This window comes from Lissotriton vulgaris, chromosome 12, assembly GCF_964263255.1.
Source record: "Lissotriton vulgaris chromosome 12, aLisVul1.2, whole genome shotgun sequence".
Classification (NCBI taxonomy): Eukaryota; Metazoa; Chordata; class Amphibia; order Caudata; family Salamandridae; genus Lissotriton; species Lissotriton vulgaris.
In genome coordinates, this window is record NC_141700.1 from 264,471,909 (window position 1) to 264,489,173 (window position 17,265).

The 17,265-nt window shown below is 41.9% G+C and overlaps 1 protein-coding gene across 6 annotated transcripts in view; it reads right to left on the reverse strand.

Annotated features, from left to right (window-relative positions):
• ADGRG1 (adhesion G protein-coupled receptor G1) overlaps window positions 1-17,265 on the reverse strand; it is a 526,961-nt gene that overhangs the window by 228,638 nt on the left and 281,058 nt on the right. The gene's annotated exons all lie outside the window — the stretch shown is intronic.

A 17,265-nucleotide genomic window follows, 5' to 3' on the forward strand; every position in this document is an offset into this window, starting at 1 on the left:
GCGGGACAGCCATATGAGGCAGTGCATGGTTTCACTTACACTAGACTCCGTTGTGCAGTATGCTCCAAGTGCTCAGATTTTCCACAGGAGCCTTGTGCATTGGGGGCGCTACAGGTGATTTTAACAGTGAAGGAATGCAAGGGGTTGATCACCAGGTTGTACAGGGCCTCCCAACAAGAGAAGGACTGGGCGGACTCCCCTTCCTTTGATAGATGGAACGGAGTGCTTGATGCACCTATGGCACGTGAAAATTGGGAATCTTGCTGCGTGCTAACTGGGAGGCTGACTTCTAACTACTAACTGTAACCTTCGTATTAAACATTTCAAATTTCTGCATCAGGTGCACTATACACCAGCACAACTGTTCAAGTTTGGATTGCGAGATGATGCAAGGTGGTCTAGATGTGGCAGGGGCAATGCAGATTTTATTCATTTGGCATAGGACTTTGATGGTAGATCTAAATTTTGGTAGAAGGTGGTTAATACGCTAATAGATATCGTGCAAGACAGGATTGAATGTAAACCAGAACTATGTTTGCTAGGGCTGCTGAAGTCAATCAAACCATGTAATAGACGACTTGTTGCTGTGTCAACATTATTTGCTAAACGGGATGTTGCAATGCATTGGTGTGCAAAAACGGTGCCTACATTGGGGAAGTGGTTTCGAGGTCTGGTATATTGTAAGGAGCAACTCGAGGTCTATGCTGAAGAGTTCCCAGAAGCGTCCAAGCCTAAAGATTTCTGGGCCCCGCTAACGGCTTATCCCCTGGCAAACCCAGATATGGTATAAACTAAGTGAAAACACTTGGTAGAGTGCACCAACAAAAATATGTACGAAATCATGGACGAGCTGCCTTTGAAATAGATCTTAAAATGTAATGTAACTCTTACATACCTGCCTGAGTTGCAGTGAATAGTTATTCTCTTCTTTTTCGTTAATTTTGGGATATGGTGGGTGGGTGTGGGACATAGTTGCTGGAATAAGATGGGCATGTCTGCAGTCAAGTGTCATTGTTGATTGCAAGTGAGATGCTTGCCTCTGTATTTATATAGTGCAATATCTCGACATAAAATCAAGAAAAAAAAGAAACTAAATGGAAAATCACCTATGAGGAGTGCCCAGCTGGGTGAGGTGATCGGAAGATGAGCAGTGGGCGTTAATCAGAGATTTTGGTGTTTGAATTAAGGACAGCGCCCCGGGGGTTGAGTCGGGAGAGGAGATCGATGGCGAGGAAGAAGCATCTTAGAATGAGCTCTGTAGCCTTTGGCTACTTGACCCATACAACAGGAGTGTACTTCTTAGGAAGTCTTCACATGATGACACCTTTTCCCGACTTGCTTGGGGAATGCTAAGTAGGGATGTCAAGTTAGTAGTAGTGTAGGAACAGGCTAATGCTGTTACTTACGAACTTTCAATTAAGTCTGACCTAGACGTGGGGGCATTTATTGCCTGTGTCTTGATCCTGGAATTTGTCATACTTTTCATGATCAGAAATTAAGAATCGCCCGTAGCTTTGGCTTCATATTAGTTCTAGTATATTTTTACAACCTCATCTTGAGGTGTTTGTCTGTCCAGCTATTTTGGGATTTGTAATAAAGCCATTAAACTTAGAACCTGGAGCCTGTGATTCTTCGGAGTCATAAATTATTGGATTTTAATCTGTTATGAAAAGTTGTTTCTCCCCTCCACACTCCCTGGCAGACACCAATGGTCCATTGGCCGAAGGTTCTAGAGTAAATGGTAAAAAGGAACCCAGACCCTTCACCCCTAAGACACCTAGGTGACCCAGATAGCTGATGCCAGTGCATCAATGCCACTCTGATGCCTGCGTTCAACTTTCCTTATGCCAAACCAATGTCAGTCCACCCCTTCTCTGGCCTCCAAAATTGGGCAGTGTTCTGTAAGCTATACCAAATCAACGCTGATGTCCTGATTCATTGGGGTAGTAAGGGTGTCATGGGCGAGCTTGGAAAATTTGCCTTTCTCCTGGGTCACCCCTTTCCTAGTGAGTGGTAAAAACAGATCTAATTGGAGTGCACTCTGCTCCTTATATCTCTAGGCACTGGCGCCACTGCACCTGTTGCACTATTGATAGCTACGCCCCCATCCTGATTTGAGGCTCTAATGTAAAGCCTGGAAGTGCACACAATTGTGAACACACTGCTGCCAAGTAGAACCAATCTGTCCTCCACTGCTAGCAGGCCAGACCTCTAAAACAAGCCCTCACCGCCTCAGACTTTCCATGAACCCTCACACCTCAGACATCAGGAAGTAGATGTCGTCATTTCCAGCCAGACTCCTCTCCAACCTAGGAGCTCAGAGGCTTTTTTTTGTCTAGCGTTGATTTGTCAAAACATGCTATAAACACTCCCCGCACCATTAGCTGATAAACTGCAGCCTGGGCACAACGACAGAACACTCATACCAACACCCACTTGACTGAACTACTGCTTAGGGAGCAAAAGTAAGTCAACAAATTTTCACCTGCACACAAACGAAGCTTCGGCAGAGGAACGGGTCTGGCTTCGGCAAGCATTGCTTTGTATGTCTTTTTTGTTTTGCAAACATATGCACTTTTCCAAACACATTATGTAAAAGTTTGAAGAAAATGTAAAAGTAAAACCCTAGTTTTCAGGCAGCAAAGTATATGTGGTCAGGCAAATGCAGTCACTCAGAGTGCACGGCAACCAAAAGAAAGAACGCTATTTAGCACCTCTTCAACTATATAGACCATGGCACAAAGAAGAAGAGATTATAGGCCTCTTTCAAATCTATGAAGGTGCATTTACTGTTAATACAAATGACATTCCAGTGTCTAAATTTCACACATATTTACAAATGGAGGAAGAAGAAATAGCAGACGACAATAACATTAATGCAGAAATTAAATGCAATACTGCATCAACTAATAATATTTCCACTACCCGGACTGGCGATCAACTTGGGCAAACAGTGATGAATAAAAAAGTTATGGGTGCCATGGACGAGGTTCAACATGCAGTGGGTGAAGTTAAAAACGACATTGAGAATTCGGATTGCATGGTACCTCCATTAAAATCAGAACAACTAGAAATATACAAAGACATAAGGCAGTCAGTAGATCATGGACTTCAACGTGAAAATAGATTATGTCAATATACTTTTGTATCTATATTACAATATGTGAGTTGCCAAGCTGGAACACAGACAAGCTTTCTTATTAAATTATAACCCACAAAGCTCTCTACACTGAAAAACCTATCTACCTCACACACAAACTATCAAAAGCTGGCCAAAAGAGGCATTTGTGAAGCTCAAACACTCTACTCCTGATTCCAACCAAACTTAAGAAAGAAAAATCACTCACCTCAGCGCTTAATTTGAGCCAGTGCTTTCCAATGCTCAGCACTGGCACACGATTGTTAACACTGGCACTTATGCAGCCTGCCACATGGTGGTGCTGTTTGTGTAATTTGGAGATGAGCACAATGACAGTTGTTTATTAGTTCAATGTACATTAAAACGACAAATAAATGCTGCTCAAGCCATTCTTATAGCTTTGGGGCTTGGAATATTCTGAATTGTCACACCTGTGTGATGATTAACAGTTGTGTTGTTACTGGCACTGGCCGCACTGGAGACTGGAGGGGCAGTGGGTTGTGCAAGCTGCAGTGGCCTCCTAACAAGGGCCCTGGCACTTATCTTTTTTTTTTTTTTTTTTTTTGCAAATTAAGCACTGATTCACCAGTTTGTACTATGCTCAGAATTTGGAATGCTCCGCTACAGGACCTATGTAACACTCAATCATTTCAACACTTCATAAAAGAACTCAAACAACTTCTCTTTAACAAATACCTGAACCCTACCTCCTACAAAAATTAATGTTCCTGGACACATTTCCCCCTCATCCTTCAAAAAGCCTTCAACATCTCTACCTTTGGAAACAACTTTGCATTTACTCCTCCTACCTCTGTAACAACCTACCATCGCTACCTCCGAACTAATTCGTCCATCTACTACACCATCTATTGTTCTTTTGTTTTTTTGACTCTGTATTCTTATCTTATGTTTTTTTGTAACTGTTGCTGTGTAAACTCTGTAAAGCGCTCTGATACCCTGGGGTCAAAGTGAACAATCCTGAATCAACTAATACATGAAGTGTGTTGACCAAAAGCTTTTATGAGTATGCATATTTGTATATATTTTGGGGGATTTTTTTTCAGAAAACCCAAGGATGGCGAAACAGCTAAAGCTGGCACAAGACCAGACCTGAAAAGAAAAAAAAGTCCCTCAGCTTGCATTTCTGTAGAAAACACATCTTTCGAAAGTCACCTTACTGCTTTGTTAAGGGCAAAGGTTACTGAAACTTTCAGTTATTTTTCCCACTTTCCGTCCAGACACAAAACAGATATGCAAAGTCTGGAGTGATGACTCATTGTGTAAAAATGTCTAGTATGGTCTTTTGTGTCTTCCCAGCTCTCAGAAATCGCCCATTGGTGTTAATGACTTATTTGTCCTGTTTAATATACATTTTGCATCTCTGCAGCATGATATGTGTGGTATAGTTATTTATGCAAAACTCAACACCTCTGAGGAGTTACTGAAGCGCTTTTCGGGGGTAGGAAACTACGCCTTTGGAACCAAGTATTTGTGATTAGGTTGTGCAATATGGTTATTGTCTGTCAAGCTATTGATTATGCAGCTTTCATGCACTTTGATAGTTTTCTCATCCAGATATATTACTCAATTCATTTTATAAGTGGATAACGTTTTGTTTTTGTATATTTGGGTAAATGTTGTTGAATACCAACACTGACTTCATGATGCATAGGATACCACCAACTGGCCTGCTGTCTGTTATCTAGGAGGCATATCTTCTGCAGAAAGGTCCTCTCATTATCAGCTGTGGCAGGTGCCTGGTCATATAGTTGACCATACATAGGATGCTTTATACCTTAGTAGCTATGTCATGCACACGAGTTTAGAAGGAATTGTTGTCCTAAAGCTCTTAGACATATGAGGGCTGATTTAGAGTAAGGCCAAGATGGTATTCTGTCGGAATGGAGTGCAATCTCCGCCAAACTGAAGGCCCGCCTACTGATTTATAGTCAGAAAGGCATAAGGATGTCAGTGACTGAACCGGCTCTGCCTCCATCGCTGACATACGCCTCGATGGGCGAATAAGTAAGGGTCATCGGTAAGCATTTTGAGTCCTATGTCAAACGAATTTTGGGGGGCCCTGTGCAGATCAGCTTTGGATTTATGATCCAGTTTCAGCTCTTTAAATGTCCTCTTTGGCACAGTCACTGATAGTGCACGGACAAACTGATTCAAATTCTAAATGTGTTTATATCAAATATTCAGGGATTGTGATGCAGGTTTTCGATATTGTAACACAGCAGCAGCTCACTAATATGAATGCAAATAATCTCTGTGACACCCTCCCATTTCTCATGTGAGATCCTGTTTGGATCTAAAAGAAACCTTTTTATGGCTGTTGCATGAAACAAAAACACATTTGTCTACAAAATGTCTTGTAACAGACTCACACATTACTCAGATTAAAAATAAATTAAAGGCAAACAGTATTTGCAACAGTCTGTTTAATAATTATTCAAGGCCATCAGGGCAAGACTCTCTGCAGAACAGAGTTGGCTTCAGCTGGGGGCCCCCTGAAAGGCAGGGGCCCTGGGGCAGAGCCCACTTTGCCTATTCCTTAAAACGTCTCTGGCCGTCGGAGGTTTGGCCATTTGACAAGGGAAAGTAAAAATGATAAAATAACTACCACACAATGGGCAAAGAATTCCCATGGTGTGGAGTCGTTCTTGAGTTTTTTTTCAAACAAAATTCCACCTTGGGATTTTGAAGAAACAAAAAGCAGCTTAAAGTTTGACGGGTGGCTATCATGTTTAACAGAGCAGTCCGTCAAACTTTTAACTCATTGATAGGAACCATGGTGACGGCGGTTCCCGTCAAACTCTACAGTTGTGTTCTAGGCAAATGGAAAACTCTGGATTCTGAAGATGGGTACTCTGAGGGAGACAGAGTAAAAACTATCCTGCAAAGTGTAAATCAGGCCATAGTTATGACGTAATTTGTTACCAAAATAAAAAAACACTTTTAGTTCTAGGAAAAAAATCTTCCTTGTATATGTATGTCATAACATTGTCATTAGTTAGATGTATTTTAGGTGAGGCGTGATGCCATCCATGCGGTAAATCAGTGTGTAAACCATGCGTAATCTATGGCCAAACTGAGACCTCACGAGTGACGAAGGTGGAGGAAAATGCAGAGTGAGATTTGTGTAGTAATGATTCACAATTACTAAGATGTATTTAAAGAGGTCTGTTGTACTTAGATGGAGAAAGGTTTTGACAGTCCTATAATTTTAGTAATTAGCTGTTATACAGATTCCATTTCTTTCAGATGTGAGCAGCATGTTTGTTGGGATGAGCGATTCTCCTGAGTTCTTTTTAACCTTGGGCATAGTACTACGCTACACTCGGGGAGCGTGCGCAGTTTGCGCTACTACACACTACGCGAATTGCACGTAGCACAGTGCAAAAACGCGTAGTGTAGCTCAGCGGCATTTTTTGCTTGCTCGTGGTCCTCAACGGCAAGTTGGCGACCGCGAACGAGCAAAATCAACATCCCGGCAAGACTTTCTCCTCGTTCGCGATCAGCATCATCAAGTTGCCGATCGCGAGCGTGGGGGGAAAAAAACTCCTGGTGAGATTCTCAACGTGTGGAGGACAGGTTTCTCATTGCAAGTGGTCACGTATGCTTGTGACCGCTCGCGATGAGAAACTACCAGTCCGTGTTCAGAAAGCTGCTGCTCGAGTACAAATCTACTCGAGTGGTAGAAAACGACCACTTGCACTGCGCAAGATGTTGTTTGCAATGATAGCAAAGTGCGGACAAGCATCCAGCATAGTGCGAACAGCATTTCCCTACCGCACTACGCAGTTCGCATAGCTTCCCGTAGCGTGCGTAGTGCCCTTTGCATAGCTACGCGCAGTGCTGCTACTCAAACTACGCCCAGGTTTAGTTCTTCTGTCCTGTCAATTTCCCGCTAGTTGGGAGATCTGCGGGAAAGTAAGATCTTGGGGTCTTCCACTCCATGTGGCATGGTAGTAGGATGATATCTACCTACCAGTTTCCATTGCTTTCATCTGGGAAAAAGTCCATTCTCCTAAAGGGGTTGTCAATGGTCTGTATATTTGCTGGACGCAAATTCCATAGTTCTGCAGCATGAACAGCGAAAGTATGCCTTGGTGTTTTTCTTTTTTTAGTGTTGCATGATTAGCGGGGCTGCTACTCTGGACAGCAATGTTCATTTTTGCAAGTACCCTTAAGCTTAACCCGCAAGAAAGCTGGTCTTGTTCATGGCACGTCAGCGTGAGTATTGCAGAGTATCTTGAAAGCTGATCTTCTGGTGACAGGAGCCAGCGAAGTGCCTTTAAGTGAGAGAGATGTGGTCCGATAGGTTTAAAGGTAGGAACTGTCTAGAGCTATGAAGTTGTTTTATGACTGACACTCAGGCTCCATTATATAAACTATACAACAACAAATGCGACATTCCAAAAAATGAGCCTCTACTTTACACCTAGGACAGTGATACTCATAGTATGGCCTGGAGACCGAATGCAGCCCTTATTGACCTTTACATGCGGCTCCCGGTAAACAGCAGCACTAGGCTGCTGTTTATTTAACTCAGCAATAATATTTTTTAAAAGCAAAATAAACGGGAAAACTTTATTCAAAGGTTAATTGAAGTTAAAGAAAAAAATGAAGTAGGGTGTCATGTACTGTTAAGATTTAGAAGCACCTTTAACGTTAATGGCATCTTTCAGCAAATGTATAAAAGTATTATAGTATTTTCAAATTTTTAAAGTGTAGATCATCAACATGCAGAACCATTTCACCTTAGTACATCAGATTATATCAGTGCGCTGAGAAGTATTTTATTTAAAAGTGAGAAGTTTGAAACATGAAATTAGAAACATTAATTCTTACTCCACCCTGACAACAATGCCGATAGTGAACTAAGAGGCAGTCAGTTGTTATGTGAATTCTTTGGGTGACCTGAGTTTCTATTATACATGAACATTATAGTTTATCAAATCAAACACAAAAGATTTTCTAACATATCCTGAAGTCATGTATGCGATAATGAAGAAAAAGGAGGTAAAGTGAAATAAAGCAATTGCCTTGGCTCTTACAATTTGGCTAAATGGAGAAACCAGGATTAATCCCAAGTTTTTGATTTCACATTGTGCAATTCAGACACAAGATGTATATGCTTTGCTTCCCCTACACCCAGCATGCTACAAACCCCCTCAACCCCCAATCTCTGACCACCACACTGCTGGTCTCAGTGGGGCCCTCAGTCTCAAAACAGATCAAACTTTGTGGCCCCTGGGAAAATGTTTGGGACTACCCATTACCTAAGAGTTGGGGTTAGTAGGGCCCAATTATGATGCAGTTAGGATATCTTCTCGACTGAATGGGTTTGGGAATGGTTTCCGACCGACTCGGATGCAGTTAGGATATCTTCTCGACTGAATGGGTTTGGGAATGGTTTCCGACCGACTCGGATCGGGAGAGTCCAACCGACCGAGTACGATGCATCCGGATGCTTCCAGATATGATTCGGTCGGACTCCCATTGACTTCAATGGGAGCCTTTATTCCAACCAAATGCATAGGCATGATCCCCTGATGCCTGCCATGGTAAGGGGGTATCCATGGGTACTCCCATGAGCCCCATTGGGAAGGCTCCATGTGCAGGGGGGGCCACTACGGACCCCCAAAGTGTGATTCTGACTGCCGATTTGATTCGGACGACGCGATTCGGAAAGGTCTTTCCAAATCCATCATCGTACTCAGTCGTTATGAAATGTGGCCCGTTGACGAATGTATGATGCTACAATGCATTCATTTACAACGCATGCACTTACAACGCAGTTTTTACATCGCAACATCCACTACAACGCATTCCATTACATCGCATGACACTACATCGCATTTTTAAAAAACTACCTTTACAACGCATTCCATTACATCTCATACTACCTTTACAATGCATACCATTACAACGCATACCATTACATTGCATTTAAGGTAAGTATTTGATAGTATAGGGGTAAAAATTACTATTCTAACTCTAGGGGGTGCAACAGTAGGGTAAGTGTTGGATAGTGTAGGGGTAAAAATTACTATTCTAACTCCAGGGGGTGCAACAGTAGGGTAAGTGTTGGATAGTGTAGGGGTTAAAAATTACTATTCTAACTCCAATGGTATGAGTTGTAATGGTATGCATTGTAATGCCTACATTGTAGTGACATACGATGTAGTGTCATGCGTTGTAATGGTATGTGTTATAATGCCTGCGTTGTAGTGTCATGTGTTGTAAAGGATGTTGCGATGTAATGCCTGCGTTGTAAGTGTAGTGGATGTAATGGTTGTGTTGTAAAGGTTGTTTCCCCCCATAGACACGTATGATTCTGCTCATTTGGCTCGGTCATTCAAAATACCGTTGGGTTCGGATTGGGATATTCCTAACGCCTAACTCGCATCGTACCCAGTTGGTAGGAAACCTTTCCGAGTCGGTCGAAAAGACACGTTCTCGATCCGATTCAGACTGACCAAATGCCGTTAGGAGGCCTTCCTAACGGCATCGTAATCGGGCCCTTAGTGTCTATCTAGGGCATTCCAAATAAGGATACTAAAACCCTCACCCACTTAGGAGGCATGCTTAATCATCGGGACCAGCTTCTTTGCTAGGCTGGTGCTGCAATGCTAACCAGGCCCTTCTACTCCTACAAAGTGGAGGGATGGCACCTATTGATGGGAGATCTTTTCACAGCCCGATGTTGTGATTGGTGCAACAGTGACGCGACTGGTGAGTATGAAGATACAAAATTTGTGAAGGTTAAAATTGGTTTCATGATTCCTAGTGCCCATACTTTATTTATAGGGATCCCAACCAAGATTTAAACAAATTAAAAGGACCAATAGAACACTCTTCCAATGGTCCCTCTGATTTAGGGAAAGAAAGGTTGACAGAGATACCCACTCTGCTAATTGAATTTTAATAAGTAAAACCAGATAACCTGGAATGAACACCCGGCATACCTGCTTCCCCAAATTGTGTGATCCTAGGCAAATAGTTTATTTCACAAAGCCTCCTTCTTCTTTATTATCAGCCTATGAGAGCACTTTCAAATGCCTGCATTCAGGATGTGCGCTGTACAAACACCTCTTACGTTTATTTAATACACTGTAATGTTGCTCCATCTATAATAAGAATCTACACCATGTTTAGAGTTTACAGGGCTACTGACTTACCTCTTAGTTCACTAATGGCATTGCTTAGGGGGGAAGACCCATGAATGTTTCTAAAAACTTTTAATAAATGTCTGTCTATGGAGTGACATAGTCTGATGTACTAAGGCGAAACACGTCCACATGTTAAAAGAAATCACTTTTGTTAATTTCAAAGGGATATCATATTTTTTAGTAAACCTGCCGATATTTTTCATGATTCGGCACATGCACAGACTCTTAGAGCCGAGCCAGACCCATGGCTCAGCTCGCCCTATTAATTTGTCTGCATCCCTCCTCTATTTGCAGCTCAGTACATGGGGCCATCGATCACATGATAAAATTACTCGTAAAAGGAAAGGACTAGAAAAATGGAGCCCTGCTCACATGCACTGATTTGACAATTGTAGCTTCTTGTAGCAGAGACGAAGAAGAGTGTGTGCAGCGAAAATGCTTTTAAAATTAGCAATACCAAGGCAAAAACTCTGGCTTGTTGTGTTGTAGATTAAAATAGTCATCAGTTCTCAGGGGAAACTATCAGGTTGGAAGGGCAGAAGTGAAGCTTCAGCAGTGGCCTATGGGTGTGACACCCCTCAAAATGTATTTGTGGTTTGGTAATGGGTCTGGGGGCCCAGAGTCAGGTCTGCTATGTATGTGGGTTTTTTCTCAACACTCTCATTTCACTAAAAATGTTTAACTTGTTGATTTATTTTTATCGGGATCTTAAATACTTATTGATTAGTTTACCTTAAAAGTAGTACATTTGCACCCGTAGAAGTACTCCTTAAATGGGTGCACATTTTCTCCCCCCCTCTCCGAATCTCAATGAGTAAGCTTCGCCCCTGAGGATTTATACATTAAGTTCATGCCAGGGTTGTTGCAGAACTTAAAAACGTGAACAGATGGCTGATATTTTTCGCTGGGAAGTGTAGCAAACTAAGGAACATTCCAATGCACTATTGTCGTGTAGTATCTATAGGACCCATGCAGGAACTGAACGTTTGGATAACAAACTGTAGGACTGGTTGCAAACTAATTCAGAGCACCCCACTGCGTATGTTAGCCTATTTCCATTAGCTGGCTCACAGTGCCACTATAATCTCCTCTTATCGTGGAGAGAATAGTTTCTGGCAACCTTAGATCATGACAAGCCGTGATGCCTCACGATCGTGGAAACAATGTACTACCTTTCGCTCAGTCACTTGTGCTTATTTACTTCGTCTCAGAGAGTTATACGGAAGAAACAGTTGGGCAGGGCACAATAAGTATTTATGGCACAGTTGTTCTTGTAGTGTAAAATATATGTGCTGCGACAACCGTTAGACAGTAGCTGATATATATGATCAGCAGTACAGTGAATATAAAAGGATAGTACAGTTCAACCATTTTGCAATAATCATGAACACATACATGGATATAACATGCATGATAAAAGAAAGCGTGCGTTATCCTACGATGCCTATCTAGATGTACCCAAGTGTACCTAGCATGTGAGTCGGTGTGAAGCCAAGAATCCCTCTAGGTTTATTCTAACCCCATTACCTGAAGCAAGAGAGTGTGGGACCCCGTCCTGGTCTCGACTTGGACACCACGCAAGGGATGTTTAGATGACTGCCAGCTGGAGCGTCTGCATGCAGGAGCCTCAGCGTGTCTGGTCAGTGTGTCGGCTTGGAAGTCTTGGTTCCCTCTAACTAATACTAGCAAGAGGTGCTGTATTTATACAGAAAAGTATCTAGGGTTCCTTTTTCCCTTGTTTCTGTTATTTGCCATTGTTGGGTTTGAGGATGACATATGGAATGAACCTTGTACGTAGATATTATGCAGGTGGATGTAGCCCCTGCCTGGTTTCCAAGAGTCCTTATGAACATTCATTCATACTGCGACAGTCTAAAGATGAAGTCATCGAATGCTATTGTTCAGGGAAACCCTTAGTCTGCGCCCGGGACTAGAATAAGGTAAAGGTTCAATACTAAAAGGCTTGTTACAGTTTAGCGTAGGGGGGGTAATGTAGGTGAAGGGCTATGATGTTACCCGGGCCTATATAGGGTACCTATATGAAACATAACACTATGTCCTGAAGACAGCACCCTCACTGGTGCACAGACAGACACAGGTCACTGTGCTGGTGTTTTAAGAATGACTCTACTGTGATAGCAAAGCAGAAAACTGTCTGTTTCCGTGACAACTACAAAATATTGCTATGTTTTTTGTGTGGACAGTGGAAAACATTAAAGTTATCATGTGACATCGCATAGCATGACACGAATGACCACAAATGTGCAGACTTCCCGTGCACAGTTCAAGTGGGTGATGTGGAAAACCCAGAACAACAGTTTTATTGCTACCAAGGAATGTTTGTATTCTCCTGTGATGCTAATGTACATGTATAAAGGATAAATAATTGAAGCTATGTTTGTATCTCGTTTGCCCATCCCCGATGTCATGAAGAATGTGTCACTGGTATTTATATAGCGCCATCGACATAAAACAACCTAGGCAATCATAATTTGAACTTTAAAAAAAAAAAGGAAATATTAAAAGGAAGAGAGCTACCAGTAAATTCAGATTCTGATATTTATTAATATATTATATTAAAAGAAACATCAATTCCATATACATAGAGAAATCATGAACAGATCAATTAATCACCGTACATTAAAAACAAATGAATACAACAACCCAATTTTTGACTTATCATAAAAAATCATATATAAAAAGTGGCACAATAATTCTCGACGCGCGTTTCGTCGGCCAGCGCCTTCTTCTGGAGGAGCCACGTGTTTTAGACAAGAACGATGTGTTTAAGATAGGAGCATGGATGGCTCAAATTCTTTCTTTCTTCACAATTATCTTCTGAATAACAAATATCCAAATTGTGGGCATGTCGGGTCTCAGAACATTGCGTGGTGTCAGACTTTTACACCGGGTTACATATAGATCTAGGATTTCTGTTTAAAGTAGAACCGGGTCTGATATAAAAGATGAAACGGGCTTAGCCTTCTTGCCGTCCGTGCTACCGATAAATTAATGATTAGCTTGGCGGCTATGAATATACTCTCTGTGTCGGAAAGTCCTCCTGATGTGGGGAAGTTCCTTTCTTTTAGGTTCCTCCTAACGATATTGTAAAGAACTCTAACGGTCCGGCGGCGAGAGTCAGGGTTCTGGAAACTACATCAGAGAATCAAAATGCTCCTATCTTCTATCTTAAACAGATCGTTCTCGTCTAAAACACGTGGCTCCTCCAGAAGAAGGCGCTGGCCGCCGAAACGCGGGTCGAGAATTATTGTGCCACGTTTTATATATGATTTTTTATGATAAGTCAAAAATTGGGTTGTTGTATTCATTTGTTTTTAATGTGCGGTGATTAATTGATCTGTTCATGATTTCTCTATGTATATGGAATTGATGTTTCTTTTAATATAATATGTTAATAAATATCAGAATCTGAATTTACTGGTAGCTCTCTTCCTTTTAATATTTCCTTTTTTTAAAAAAAAAAGTTCAACTCATGATTGCCTAGGTTGTTTTATGTCGATTGTTTATTAATCCCTGACCTAGGAATCACAAACTCTATGTATTCAGGGGGTCCTTGATAATTACACGTCATTTATATAGCGCCTACATTTCAAGAGAAGACGTATAAAAAAATGACATGCCCTCAATAACAATGCATGTGACATTTCTAGATTAGGAAAGCCCTGTTTGATCACCTTCCCTTTATTTAATGTTCCTGCACAGATGTAATTTTTTTTTAACTCTTTACACTTGTCTGGTTCATTGAAATGATGGCTTCTGGTATTCTGGTCCCCTCCAACAACATGTTTTAAGCTGGGATTTACCAAGCCAGACTCTGAAGCTTGAAATATGGCAATTTGTCCAATAATAGATAAATAACTCCCTGAACGGCAGCTGAAAGATTCTGTGTCTGCCTCATTTTTCCTGCTATCTCCTTCATTTACCGCTGTTTTTCTGAGTGCTTTCCCTGCTTTTGCCTCATTTTTTACTGCTTTCTCTTTCCTTTCCCCCCTTTTCTGATTGTTTTCTTCTGCTTTTGCCTCATTTTATTTACAGCTTTCTCCTTTCACTCCCCCCTTTTCTGAGTATTTTCTCCTGCTGTTGCCTTGTTTCTTACAGCTTTCTCCTTCCTCTCCCACCTTCCCTGAGTACTTTATCTTGCCTCATTTTTATTTCTTTTGCATTCCTCTCCACCTTTTTTCTGAGTGCTTTCTCCTGCTTTTGATTCGTTTTTCACTGGTTTCCCCACGAAGCAGCTAGCAAATCCACCACCTTGAGGCCCTCAGGTGATTTTCTGGCTTTTATGAATACTGATTGATTTATTATCATATGTGAATATATACTGCAGAGAAAGAGTTCTCTTCTATCTACTTAGCACATTAAGCCCATGTGGGAACCAGGGGAGTAACGCAGGCCCTTGCAGCGAAGGGGGGATTGGGAGGGGGCACCCATCCAAGAGCCCTCAGAGCCCTGCAAGACAGTCCTAATCAGACAGAAGTTCAATGAATATCTGTGAGATATGTGTGTGAATGAATGGAAAACAAAAACTAGGAAAACACATTGGAGGATACCATATCATGGAAAATCAATTTTGAGGAAAGGTAATTTTAAGTAAATACAAAATAACCTGAAATTAAAGGAAACATTTTAAAGGAAAGATCTTTATGGAAAAATCAAAAATTACATTATACTTAGGTGGAGTTTAGGAATACCGTTGGGTTTTTGGGTTCAGGGATGGGTAATGATTAGGGTGATGAGGGGGTTTTGGGGGTCAGGAATAATTGGCGTTTGGGTATCGAAAGGGGTTTTTATAGAGTTCAGAGATGGGAGAGTGCAAGGCTGGTGAAGGGCTTTTAGAGATCACAGATAAGTGGTGTTTATGTGTGTGATTTGTTTTTAGGTGACATGGATGGGTGAAGTGGAAGGATGTTAAGAGGAGTTTTAGAATTTATGGATGGGTGGAGTTTAGGGCTGGTGAGGGTTTTTGACGTTTAATTATGGTTAGCGGCTGGGGTGGTGAAGGGATTTTAGAGTTCAGCATGGGGTGGAGTTTAGAGTGGTAAGGGGTTTAAGTATTCAGGATACGGGTGAAGTTTAAATGTAGAAAGAGGTTTTAGGGTTCCGGTATGAGTACTGTAGAGTGATGAGTTCTTAGGGTCGTGGATGGCTGGTGTTTAAGACTTTTAGGGTTCAGTGATGGGTGAAATTTGAGTGCGTTGAGGTATTTTAAGGGGGTATGTGACTGGTGGGGTTTAGGCATAGAAAGGGGTTTTTAGGGTTCAGGAATGGGTGGAGTTAGGGGTAGTGTGGGATTTTATGTTTCAGGGATGGTGGATTTTTGGGATGGAAAGGGATTTTAGGCTTTTAGGGATGAATGTAGCTTAGGTGTGGTAAGAGATTTTAGGGGCAGGGATTGATGGTGGTTAGGGGATGTGAACGGTCAGCGATCAATGGTGTTTACGGGTGATGAAAAGTCAGCAAATAATATCATCAGAAGTAATTGTTTGACAATGTAAAAGAAATAAATACGAAATAATGTCCCCTGAACCAAAGCACTGACATTTCTCCAACAAAAATGTTTCTGAAAGTTAGACATGCAACCATCGCATTTACACTTTAAAAAAATTGGCATTCAAAAGCTATTTCTACTAAAAAGACATTCTATGAATTGGTTTCTATGAACAGGGAAATGCCAGTCATTCTGAAAATATCCATTAAATAGTTTAGATGAAATGGTTTCTCAGTGATGGATTCCCATGAAATAATTTTTCTATGAAATCATATACAACTGTGAGACATGACTTGGTCAGAGGCCCCTAACACATTCTGCATGGGTGCCCGATCATTATACATTACATCACTAGTGGAAACCTCTAAGGCTCTACTTAGGCCCTGATTCTGATGTTGAGGCTAAACTCTGATGTCGTCGCAAACTCGGGTTGTTTAAGGTTTGAGATTCCGACCCAAACGCTGTATTCCATATGGGGTAATTATCAGGTGTGAAAAATATTGCACCCCTGCAATTTCCTCCAAGTAAATTTCTCTTGTTCAAAGCTGCCAAAATGTACCATGATAAACATGGGGCTGTGCAAAATTGTGTGTGGTAGGCACATACTGCAGTGAATGTTCTGCCCCATTTCTGAGTAAAAACCCGGAAAAGGAGTTAATTACGGGACTTGGTAAATATCTCACCCTGCAGTGCTGGTATGTGAACCTGGTTAACACCTCAATTGCTCGGGGTCACCTGTAATTGTGGCGTAGTGCCCAGGTGCCCTTGGCTCTCACCTGCTGATGGCTGCCTCTGGGCTCCTCTTTGCAGTCAGAAGTCCCAAACTGGTCTGTTTTCTCAGATTCGCTGACACCGCCATGAATCTCCACTCTCCTGCTGGCTGCAAGCACGCCGACCAGACTACCTCATACAGCGTGAGTTCTACAATTTATGAAACCAGAAGCCTGGCCTCCACAGACACCGCTTCCTTTGCACCCTTCCTCTTTCAAGGCCATTTTCTGTCTACTCCAGGAATACAATGTTTGCAGGGGCAGGTCTCTGGGAGCTACATGCGCTGCATGACTGAGTTGTTCAGCAGGGATCAGGCTGGCTTAGGTGATCTCATTTCCACCATTTTGAAAAATCAGCTGTCCCTGCATGTGGTGGCGTGCATGCACCAGAGCTTTATCTGGAATAAACACATTTTACATCAACTGTCACCACAATCTGACTTCATTATCGTAGACTTTCTAGAGCGATGAAAGCTAAAGGGATCCCTCAAGTCACAATGCTGGACCAGTGGGATTTCAAAGAGAGGCAAGTAAAGAGGAAGACAGATCAGAACTCAATCCATCCAAGATCATTGGCTTGGCTGAAAAATACATAATGAGGTTGCGTCACTGTGCGTCATTACAGCGAAATCGTCGGGATAGCGCAAGTGACATGAAATGCCAGAT